The sequence below is a fragment of the Ailuropoda melanoleuca genome, chromosome 4, assembly GCF_002007445.2.
Source record: "Ailuropoda melanoleuca isolate Jingjing chromosome 4, ASM200744v2, whole genome shotgun sequence".
In the NCBI taxonomy this organism is placed as follows: Eukaryota; Metazoa; Chordata; class Mammalia; order Carnivora; family Ursidae; genus Ailuropoda; species Ailuropoda melanoleuca.
The window spans coordinates 62,368,611-62,380,262 of NC_048221.1; the positions used below are offsets into that span (position 1 = coordinate 62,368,611).

The 11,652-nt window shown below is 49.7% G+C and overlaps 1 long non-coding RNA gene across 1 annotated transcript; it reads right to left on the reverse strand.

Annotated features, from left to right (window-relative positions):
• Nucleotides 1-6: 6 nt before the first annotated feature.
• On the reverse strand, nt 7-2,422 carry LOC117801944. The gene is made up of 3 exons (XR_004624817.1): nt 1,766-2,422; nt 1,481-1,540; nt 7-867 (listed from the first exon to the last, which is right to left on the reverse strand). It is a non-coding gene; the product is annotated as an uncharacterized LOC117801944 (long non-coding RNA).
• Between the last annotated feature and the right edge of the window lie 9,230 nt (nt 2,423-11,652).

The following is an 11,652-nucleotide window of genomic DNA, read 5'->3' on the forward strand; positions in this document are numbered from 1 at the left end:
CCGCCGCCGCGGCCCCCGGCTGCAGCTGCAAGGCCGCTCGGCAGGGCGCGGGGGTCGCCGGCCGGCCTTGGTCAGCAGCAGCAGCAGCAGCAGCAGCAGCAGCTGGAGCAGCGCTCTGGGGAGGGGGGCTCGCTTCTCGGGGCGCGCTCCGTGGCCGCCCCCTTCAGGGGGGGTCGTGGCCGCCCCCCAGCCCCGGCGCGTTCCGCTCGCTCCAGCGGGGCTCACCGGGCGGGGCGCGGGCCTGCGCTCCGGTCTCTTTGGCGGGGCGCGCCGGCTCCCGCTTCTCCTACTGTTCTCGGGCGAGTGCGGACTCTGCCCGGGTGCGGGGCTCAGTCCACCTGCTAAGTGAAGATTTCACCGGAGACAACAAAGAAAGCAGCCCTTCCTTTCTTCCTTAACCAAATTATGGATGACCAGCAACCGGACCGCTCCTTCCCTTGCCCGCTCTCTTCTTTCCTCCTCAGGAACACATTTCACTCGTTTTCCTTTAGAGTAGTAAAACTTTTTTCGTCCTTGAAGGCGTGGTGATGCTGGCTGTTCGCCTGTGCGGAGAGGAGAGGCTGGCTCCTGCTCTCCTCCTCTGGTCCTCTCGTTTCAAGTTTTGTTCTGTCCTAGGAAAACTTCTTGCGATGGTGCATTTCTCTGAAGTTGCTATTGCCGGAGCTCTTGGTTGCCTCTGAAACAAGAGTCCTTTTTCATTCTCCTCGCAACAGTCACAGTCTGATGCGACATCTTTCCTTTTGGGCAGAAATTAGGAAACAAATACAACAAGGAAAAAATTGAACAGGAGAAAAATGAGGTCGAATGGCTCTGTTACCTTGTTGCTGACGGTTGGGGTTGGTGTTTTATTTTTTTCCCAGCAGTTGTCTGGAGGAGGAGGAGGAAGAAGAGTGCATTGGTGGAGGTGGAGGTGTGTGTGTGCATATAGGGGATCCTTGATACACAACCAACTCCAGTGGGCACGTTGCACGGCTCGTAGAGTGCACCGACGGCGCTGGCGCTGGCCGAGCCGGAGCGGAGTTGCAGCGGGAGCTCGCTCTGCGCCCTCGTTCGCGCTCTCTCTCCCTCTCTCACTTTCCCTCTCCCTCCCTCTCTCTCACTCCCTCTCCCTCTCTACGCCCGCCCGCTCTCGCTGGGATCTGACAGTTCGCTCTCTGTCCCTCCCTCTCAGAGCAGGGACTGTCGAATGTTTACCCTCCGCCGCGAGCGCGCACCCACCACCACACTTTCCCAAATACAAGGAAGTCGAGCACCAGGGCCCCCGCTGATTGGCTACCCGCTGGGTGATTGGCAGGCCCAGAATGACTGGCTCAGGACGAGCGGCCCCCCTTCCGGCCGTTCCGATTGGTTGCTTTTTAATTTAGGCAGAGCGTCGTAGAAGCTGGAAATCTGTCGTCCCCCCCCCTCGCCCAGCCTCCCTCCCCCTCGCCACTTTCTCCTCTCCGCCCCTCCCCCGCCACCCCCTCCGCCACATCTTAACTCTTAGTGTCCAGCCGAGAGGTTGCCGTTCTCTCCGCAGCACTGGGCGTTCGCTACCAGTCTGGGAAGGGGGATGAAAGGGGAGAAAAAAGGGAGGGAGGGAGGGATGGGAGAAGGGGGGGGGGTTTAGACTCGGAAGGAAAATGAAGAGGGGAAAAAAATCATGAAAAATAGCAACCTACCCACTTCACCTCGTACTGCGTTGTGTTGCCGCCCTCCCCGCCCCCCACCCCGGTTCCAGAGATTTGTAAAGCGCGCGGCGTGGATGCAGCATTCATGCTAATACCTATAGGCAGATGTATCCCCAGTGGTTTCAAAGTTTCCTTTTTCCTTCACCAGCCGGCCCCCGTCTGTGTCTCGGCGGGGGGGGAAAGGGAGAGCTCGCATCGCCAAGGGCTCGGGTCGTGGCCACGCTCCTTGGAAATCCGCCACCGCAACTTTCTGCAGCCGCTTTGCGCCGGCGGCGTCCCCCTTTGTTTAAGTTCTCGGATGCCATCATCTGGGAAACCTGCAGCCCAGGACCAGCGCGGTGCCCGCGCGTGCGAGACGGACCGCTCGCTGCCGCGGCTCGCTGTCTCCCCCACCCCCTCTCTGCCTCTCCTTGCTCCCTCCCTTTTTCCCTCCCCCCTCCTCTGGGATTCAAGCAAGTAGCGAGCGTGTCCTTGTGTGTTTGGAGGGTGCCGGTCAGCAGAGCCCTGCGATGTATTTGAAAAGCAATCAGCTCGACCTTTCCGCATAGATCCGTCGTAACTGTATATTCCACCCCAATGGCTCCGGGAATTCCCATTGCAGCAGGAGCCGGCCTAAAGAACCAGGATCCACTAACCGCGCCCTCCACCGCTTACATTGTGCGTGTGTGTGCATAAGTATATATATGTGTGTGTGTGTATATATATATATATATATTTTCCCCCTCTATGGTTATTAGTGGTGTTTTGCTTGCTCGCTATTCTTAGACACAGTGGTGCTTTTTCTTTCTTTTCTGTTTCAGATGGGTTTGCGTAGTGGATGGGCTGGCGGCGACAAACGCTTTCTCAGCCTCAGCCCAGCTGAAAGGGTTAAGGGGGACGGGAGGGGGCGCGCGCAGGGTAGGCGGGAGAAGCGGGGGTGGGGGGACGCGGCCAAGCGGAAACGCTGCACAGAGGAACCTCAGCGAACCAAGAAAAAAGAGAAAGTGGCAACGAAAACAAGGGCAAATTGAACCCTCCTCGGGGATTTCCAATGAACTAACCCAACTCGGACATTCAATAAATACAGCGTTCCTAATGAGTGTGCGTGGGCGTGCACCCCGCACCCCTGGCTGAGGGTGCGCCAGCCCTGTGCCCGCCGCCCCCAGCCTGCTCCTCCAGCCGGCAGTCCTGAGCTCCAGCGGCGCCCGCCGCCGAGCGGCGGCCCTGGAGATGGGTGCGGAGCCGCCGGGGTGCTCCGATTAAACTGTGAACCGGGCTGCCCTCTCCCGATGAATAATTCCTCTGGCTGAACGCAGTTAGGTGAACTCAGTTAAAGCCAGAGCTCTCCAGCCCAGCCGCAAGCTACGCCTTTGCGTGATCTCAAGATTAACAGTAGACGCGTAGGATTTATGTAGGATCTCGTCCAGCTCCTGCTTGCCGGGTGAGAGATACCGTCGTAGGTAGGTTTTTAGCAAAGCCATTATTGCTAAGGGACAGATCTGAAAGGCAGCCGTAACCAAACCCCAAACAGAACGGATTTTTTTCCCTCTACGTCCCCCTAAGGTTCCTTTTTTATATTTATGTATGTGTATATGTATATATAAAAGATGGAACACAGATTTCATTGAATAAATCTGAGATCTCCAGGTGCAGACGTTTGAATAGTCGGTGCCAGCACCCCGTGTTTTCCTTTCCTGCCGATTTTGCTTGGATCCGGCTCAAAAACCGAGAGAGTCTCGTGGTTTTGTTTACACTGAATGGGGAGGATAGGAACAGAGCCATGGGGCCGCCTTTCATTAATATACAGTGAGGATTTTGTCTAAATTACTGCTATGAATTTCACAGTACACGCTTTCAAAAGCAGTCTCAGGTGGCCTGATGAAACGTGATAACGCCTTTGCACGCCGATCCACTTTCTTTCTTTTCAAGGAGGGTGTGTGTGCATATGGGAAGCCCCCCAAAACGCTGTTCTCCTCGATAACAGAAATACACTTCTGTTCCGAGGTCTGTCCCCTTCGTCCTCCCCCCTTTCCGCGTACTTAGTTCTCGAGTCGCTCCCCGGCCTCCCCCCACCCAGCCCCACCCCATCCGCCCCCTCCCTTTGCCGAGTGTGATTGTTTTGTCTGGGAAAAAAAATCCAAAGTATATAACAAGGGGAGAACAGTTAGTGCTGATTTTCATTTGCATACATTTTCATATATTTTGGTGAAAATAATAGACTGGTGGAGAGCTGGGTGTAGAGGAGTCCGTGTAAGGGGAAGACTAAGGATGCATCGGTTCTGGGGAGTTGAGAATATGCCTTCCCCCCCCCAAGGCACCTTTAAAAAAAATAATAAAGCATCTTCTTTTATTTAAAAATCTAACCCTGGAAGTTTGCTCGGTAAGTCCTTTTCATTTTCTTTACCTGCTTTTTCCTTTTCTCCCCCTCTTTTCTGGTTTATTTATGCTCTTGTAGGTTTGGGAGCTTATTTTCATTGCTTGGGACAAGAGAGGGTTCACAGAGCAACTGTTTTGAAGGAAGGAAGGGAAAGTGTGCTGGGGGAGAGTAAAAAAACTCAACCCTGCTAAAATATTACATAAAAAGATGGACTCATTCCAAAGCTCCCCACAGTGAGGCATTTCACTTTTTTGTGGTGGGGGGAGGAGAGTGTTATTAATTTTAATTGTTGATTGTGGCGGGGGGGGAGCCCTAGAAAAAATGATTATAAAGCACGCAGTATTATACATATTTCTTGTTTTGGTTTTTTTTTTTTTCTCCTAGAGAATCAGGACTAGAGGGGAAGATACCCCCTTTCTGTAGCCAGGGCTGATGTGGTGACCCGTGTGTGCTTGTCTGGGATTGTGGTGGGGGGATTCCTGCTGGGAGCAGGGGGATGGGGGGGGGCTTGGCAAAGGGAGGGCAGAGAGCCGCAGTGGAAGGAAGCAGGGGAGGAAGAGGAGGCAGGAAGTCAGTGCACCCCTGGTTAATGCGGAGTCTGGGGAGCAGTCTTAGTCACTGCCTCCCAGCTCGGTAGTGAAAGTCCATCAGAAAAGAGGGCGATCAATCAAAACTAACCAGGACATCCTACACTTTATTCCCAAAGGAAGCAGGAGCTTTATTATCGAAAACTAGATTTTACTTTGTTTTCCATTTTGACAGCTGGCTTTGCTCCCCCCCTCCCCTCGCCACTGTCCCTGGGTTTTGTAAAAATCCAGGGGGAAGTTACTTGTGAGGTGCAGTTAATTAGATAAATATGGCTGGAGGAAATAGCTAGGCCAAGGCCAAGCCTGTGTGGGCACCTTACCTTAGTGAAATAGGCTGGAGAGGATTGTAAAAGCTTCTTGGTTTTGTTCTTTTTAAAGGAAGCTGCGTCTAGTGTGATGAGGGGGTAGAATCAAATGGCTGGAATTTTATTGCACTTTTGCATCCGGAGCACCTTACAATTTAAAATTTATAATTTCTTTGGAAGCAGTTGATGCCAAATCAGTGAAATGGTTTGTAAGGAGAGGAAGAGGTTTCAGTTGGGGAGGGGGGTAAGAATCGCCAGTTTTCCACTCCTTGTTTACGTGCTTGGCAGCGTTGCTTTTGACTGGGGTTAACTCTCTGTGCTCCATTGGACCAGATGCCATATAGAGCTGCTCCCTGAAGATCATTTGTTTCCTTGATGGGGAACATTTCTGAGCAGAGCATATTGGTTGCCATAGAGAAAGAAATAAAAGGAAGAACACTAGTCACATTAAGCTATATGTTTGTGCACTGGGCTTTAGATAAAAGGACCTTAGTTCAGCCAAAGAGAAGAAGCCAAACTAGAGATTTCTAGCGCCACTAAAACTAGCTTTATTTTGTTTTGGACTTTTACAGTTGAAACATATAAGCTAATTTTATTGGTTGTTGTTAATTTTATATGACACGGTTTACTGAACAAAATAAACTTTGGAAGTGCTCAGGAGTTGCATTATTGACTTGTCAGCAGGGGGCGCACTGACTCGTCTTAGCAGGTACTGAGTAAAATGTAGCTGTTTCAAAAGCAAATCTGCTTCTGCAAACTTGCCAAAGGAACAAACACCCCTACCTTTCTCTGCATATTCACAATGAGCAGTGAATTCATTACATAACAGAGGGTTTTAAATATGAGGACCCTGACCTCTCCGTCTCCCGTCTCCCACCCGTCCCTGTCAGTGAAATGGCCCTGAAGGAAATACAGTTCAAAAAAACCACAAAGGAAAAAAAAAAAAAACACAAAAACAAAACCCCAAACAAGCATTTGTCCATTTCTCTCAGTGAAGTGTATATAGGAGGACTGGAAAACGGAATTGGGCTGTGAAAGCAAAAACATTTAAAAATTATCAAGGGCACAGACTAAGTTACTTAAGAAGCTGCCTTTCAGGTCGTATTTGGGGGAAGCAGTCAAGAGAGCGAAAATGCGTTCTGAGGTATTATCTGTTAAATAATAAACGTTCTTCAACTTGATACATGCTTTGACTTCTAAATTAAACTCAAGCCCTTGGAGATTTAGTCAAGGCTTCCAGGATCCCTTTTACTCCATTTGCTATTTAATGGCTACTTCAATTCTTGCTACTTCCTACAGTTGTGGAGGGATTTTGGATTTACTCTGGAAAGCCTTGTTAGGGAAAAGAAAGACAAAATAGCCATCGGTGAGAGATAACTGTGGGCTTGAAACTTTTTAGGACAATATTACTTAACACAATTGGAGAAAAGTTTTAATAGAGCACAGGCTTTCCGCCTCAGAGATTTTTAGATACTGCCAATCAACACTGAACTTTATCGTGGCAAAAGGATGAAAAAGATGTGCGGAAAACTTCCTAAAATAGTGAAGGGCAAATCCTGACCGGTTCTGAGGAATCAGCCGGTTTGTCACTAACAATTTTCCCAAGGAGATTTAGAGACCATGACTAAGGAAGGGAAGCCATGAGTGACTGGAAGTGAGAAGCTGGCTTCCACAGTTCAGTGGTTCAGCGCACCTGTGAATGTGTCACAGAGCCTGTTAGGAAGGGGGTACATTTAGTGAAAGCTCTAATGTCCCTCTGGAAGAGGGGGAAAGACACCTTATTCTTTCAAACTCATCTCCAAGTCAACCAGGTTCCAGCCACGAGAAGTTTTTCTTTGAAACTAACTTGAAAAAGTCAAGGTTTGGATTTATAAATGGCATTTAATTCCAGGAGAGTTGAGAGATTATGGGAATAATGTAAGCAAAACAGATACTCTGAACAACATTTTAATTCCATGATTTTCGAACGCGAGCGCTCACATTTAGAGTCAGGAAATGTACTGTCAGGTTTGTGCTAATAAAACAAGGTGGAAACTTGAGGAAACTGTGTAATCTGAGTCCAAACATTGCTTTTTCTTCAGCTCTCTGGACTTTTCAGACAAAAGACTTCTGGGGGAGATTCACGTGAACTGGACAAATGCCTCAAAGCTCTAGATTAATTTGTGCACCCAGGCTTGCTAAATGCATCTAGAAATTATTAAGGAGAAAGGAAACTTTTTTCTAGTTAGCCAGACAGTTTTTTTGGGGAAAAGCAATAATTGTACATATTTAGAGCCTGATTTTTTTGTGGGGGGGGGATTTCAGGAGATCTGTGATTGTAACTATCTTGGCTGCTACTTACTTTCCTTTCTTGCAAAGGTACTTAAAGACACACGCACACACACACACACAAATGAAAAAGAATGCTGGCTCCTTATGATACCTATAGTGTTAAGTAAAAGAAACAGAAAATAATAATTCTGGGTAAAGCAACAAGTTAATTTGAGAACTGACATATTATAGAAATCGTGTTAGGATTCTATGATGATTTGGAGGTGGAAAACGATCAAGCTGGGTATGAATTAAGATCCCGAGTGCTGGGCAAAACTAGACTTTTAATTGTTGGGGATGGTGAAATTGCTTTTGCCAAATGAGAGAATGAAGAACATTACCTGGGTCAAATGTACAAAACACAAAATGGGCATTTACTCATTTGCTTCCATTTGAGAATAAGGTGCTCTGACGCCTTAGCAGTATAGAAGCACATTTGCCATTACCATCTACAAATTAAAATGTTAAGCATTCTCACAACCCACACTGTGTGCCATATACAAAGGAAAGGGCTCTTCAACAGCAGCTTTTGGGTGGAAGTGAGTATTTGTCGTGCTGGCAGTGGATGAGTTGTTTCTTGGTCCTCCTAAGTTTGTTTGTTTGTTTTTTTTTTAGCTTGCGGATACTCCCCTACCCAGCCCAGTTCTTTGTATCACTTTGATAACTGATTTATCTGATCTGTAGGAAAGGAGCAAACACTTAGTTTTTGGTTTTTTTTAAGATGGGTTTGGAGGAGCAATTATAAATTCAGTCACGATAAATTCTCACCTAATAGTAAGAAGCTTTACTTCTGATGCTCATAGGACCGCTTTAAACTACAGGCCATTTCGGATTGTGGCATCTAAATGAAAAAGGCACGATAAGTTGGTTATCGAGTGCATGCTTTTAAAACAACCCATTTCTAAGTGTTTGCCCACTCTAGCTTCGTGTATGCACCTGACAAGTCTGGTAATGAAAACTACCAATCGCTAGGGAAGCTGTAGCTGACACAACGTGATGGACTATTCTTGCCTGCCCCTCTCACCTCCCCACCCCCCTACCCCCCAACACAATGGTCTTTTTCGAATTTAAATTCACAGGGCTAGGTAACGTAGAACCCAGCTGATTGACCAGAGTGATGATGATGATTTATTAACCAAAACATGTGGGTATGTCCTAGCTAGAAAAATATTCCAAGGTCAGCTTGAGGTGTGTGTGTGTGTGTGTGTGTGTGTGTGCGCGCGCGCGTGCGCGCTCGCGTACGTATTTGTGTCTGTGTTTTTAAAAACAAAACCCAGAAATATTAACTCAGCCTTATCAGGAGTGGTTGGATTTTTGGAGCTTGTGGTTCGAACAGAACTGAACTTTCCTCTCCTTTGGGAACACTTACTATCCAGACCATTCCCTATACATTATACAGTGTCTCCTTTCTGGCTGGAACTGGGAGGTTTTGTGATGAACAAGTGTCATCGTGGCACATCAGAAAACAATTCTTGCACTTTGGTGTCTCTGTTTTTTATTATTAGATTTTTTGGCATTGGAACTCAGCTTTTGTCTGAGGAGCTGGGTGCAGCTTACCAGGCTGAAGGCTGATGGTTTGGACATTTTCCCCAAATGGTGCTTGTGTGGTGTCTCTTCTGTGAATGTGGAAGTTCCCACTTCATGTCCAGGTCCCTCCTTAGGCCCACCATGGACCTGTCAGCCACAGGGGGTCTTCAAGAAAGTGTGGCTATTTTGTTCACCTTTAAAATACATTCCCAACTTTAAAATACATTACCAATGCTTATTGAAATTTGATATTTCAACTACTCTATGGTTTGCAGCAATATAATTTCAGTCCTATATCTGGTAAAGAGACTTTGATAGTAGAACTAAGTGACCTTGCTCCCTGTAGCTTCATGTACTGGGGTTTGCCCCAAGTTAAAAGTTACGTATCCCCTATTTCTTTGAAGGCTCCTCTCCTCTCAAATTTTCTGTAGGGAGCCTGCTTACTCAGTTAGCCCAAGGGGAGGATCCCAGGCTTACAGTGATGCTTGACAGATGTCAAATTTTAATTTAATATTATATCAGGATGCAAAAATCCCCGTAAGTCACGGCATGTATTGTCCAAATGGCCTAGGCTGTTTCCTTTATTTTTCGATTACAGCGCAAAAACGAACAAAACTTGACTTGGAGAAACACTGACTATTGTATCATAAGTTCGAAAACACTGCAGTTTCCTTGCAGGGGTCTGACAGGCGATTCCTTGCCAAGGTTATAAAGTCCGATTGGAACTTTCCCTAGAAGCTAGGTTTGCCCTGGGGGACACCAACGCTCGAGGACTCCATTGCGGAGCGGAGAGATCTCGCACCCCCCCACCCCGCCCCCGCCGCCCATTTGTGGCTGTCAGAAGCGACTTCTACCGAATAGGTGGCGGCTTGTGGGGGTCCCAGGGCTAAGCTCCGCTTCCTTAGACTGCATTTTATTTTATTTTTTTAGATCACAGTTTGCATAATAAAATTAAGAGGATCCCATTACTTCCTTTCTCCCTAAGCACTGCCCTGTAAGGTCTTTGAAACTGTCGTTTGAACGTCCACAGCGGCTTTCAGAAGTCAAATTAGCATTGCTTTTCTATGGAAAAGAAAAATGGAAAGAGATTAAAAAGAAAAAAAGGCAAAGGGAGGAGAAAAGGTAAACGGAGTAAGGCGGAGAAAAAAGCGGGAAGATTGGGGACCGAAAGGGACACGGGAGAGGGAGATAGGGGTGCGGGACAGCGAAGAGGTGAACGCCGAGTCACCCTCACAGGTCATTGGGTACACAAGAGCAAGAGGGAGCAGTCCAGGAAAAACAGGGTGCAAATCGCTCCCCACCTTCCAGGCCTCCTTCCCGCTCCACCGCAGGAGCGCCGACTTGGAGTTCGGCGCCGCCCGCCCGCCTTTGTCACCGGCTCCGTGCGCGGCCGCGGGCTCCCGCGGTGGGCTTTGTTCTGGCGGAGCAGGGCAGGACCCCTTCGCACCGCCGCATCCCCGCCCTCCCCGAGCTGGGGACGGTGGGGGTGGGGACGGGGCGTAAGGGAAGGGGACCAGAGGAGCAGCAGCGGGCGCCTCCGAGCCTGGGATTTCTTTCCTTCGCTCCTTTCCGTAATTGAGCTGTTGTTCTCCCTTCGGGAGGGGGCCAGGGCTGCGCGGGAGGAGGGAGAGCGGGAAAGGAGGCGCCCGTTCTCAACCCGAAGCAAGGGAGGTGCAGCTCTGCCAGCCCGCGGCCGCGGATTTGTATGGTATGCATGTATGCATGGATGGATGGAGACATGCATGTATGCATGAGGAGAACCATTGAATTGGATCCCACGTTCTAGGTTTCTAGCTGAGGGTCTGGCAGCTGCAGGGCACCTCAGGTCGGTGCCTAGTTATCTCCTAAGATCTGCTCTCGAGGTGTTTTGGGGCCGCGGGTGGGCGCTGTGGACGCGCCCTGGGTCCGGGGACTGCCCACGGAGAGTGGCGGAGGCCTGTGGCGGGGGACAAAGAGGCAGACACTGGGAGCAAACAGAGGACAGGCGCACACATGCACCCACGCGCGCATCCCACCCAGAGTCCCTCCCCATGAGCCCCCGCGCCTCGATGCTCAGGGCTTTGCGTCTGGAAAGTTCGCTCCTTTCTGAGCTGGCTCCCTTCTCTCACCATTGCATTTAGCAAACGGCGTTTGAACGTGTGTCACCCTCTCCCCAGCCACCCCCAAAGGTGTGGGCAGATTGCAAGAGTTGCTGGTCTGTTATTGTTTGTCAAACAGGCCCTTTCTCTTGGGAGAGGGGCGAGGGGCATGTGGCGAATCCCGGGCCAGGATTACATTAATCAAAGCATTATTTCCCCAGAGAAGTGGAGCACAAATGAGAGTAAATCCTAATAAAATTGGATCGCGGAGAAATGGTACGCTTTAAGTAATCTGTACTGTCTGATAAAAATCTCACATTTATAAGATGTGGGTCTTTTAAAAAAAAATTCGCACACCTCTGGCTTTCACTTGGCTTCTGGGTCCCCATCAGGTCGCGGGACAGTTACTATCCAAAGCTCAGCTGAACTTCTGGAATGAGAAAGGGACGTGGACATCCCAGAGTTCGAGGTTTCACAAAGTCAGGTTTACTCCAAAGACACTTTTGACCCTGGGCGCCCCCGTGGTGTGTGTGCAGAGTCCGTGGGACGGATCAAGCCCCCCCCCCATTGGTAGCCTGTGAGGACTCGAACTTTGTACCTCTGGGAGCGTAGCCCCTACTCTCCTCCTCCAGCGATGCTGCAGGGTGGGCAAGTCCCCGGGGGTGGGGGCGCGGAGCCCCGCCGAGCGGGAAGGCGGGCGCTGCCCGCGAGCTGGGCAGGGGCGGGCGCGGCGCCGGCAGCCAATTCCCGGGTCTCCCCGTTCCCCCAGCCCAGGACCCGCCGCATCCGCGCTCGGCCAGGGAAGGGGCGCGCATTTGA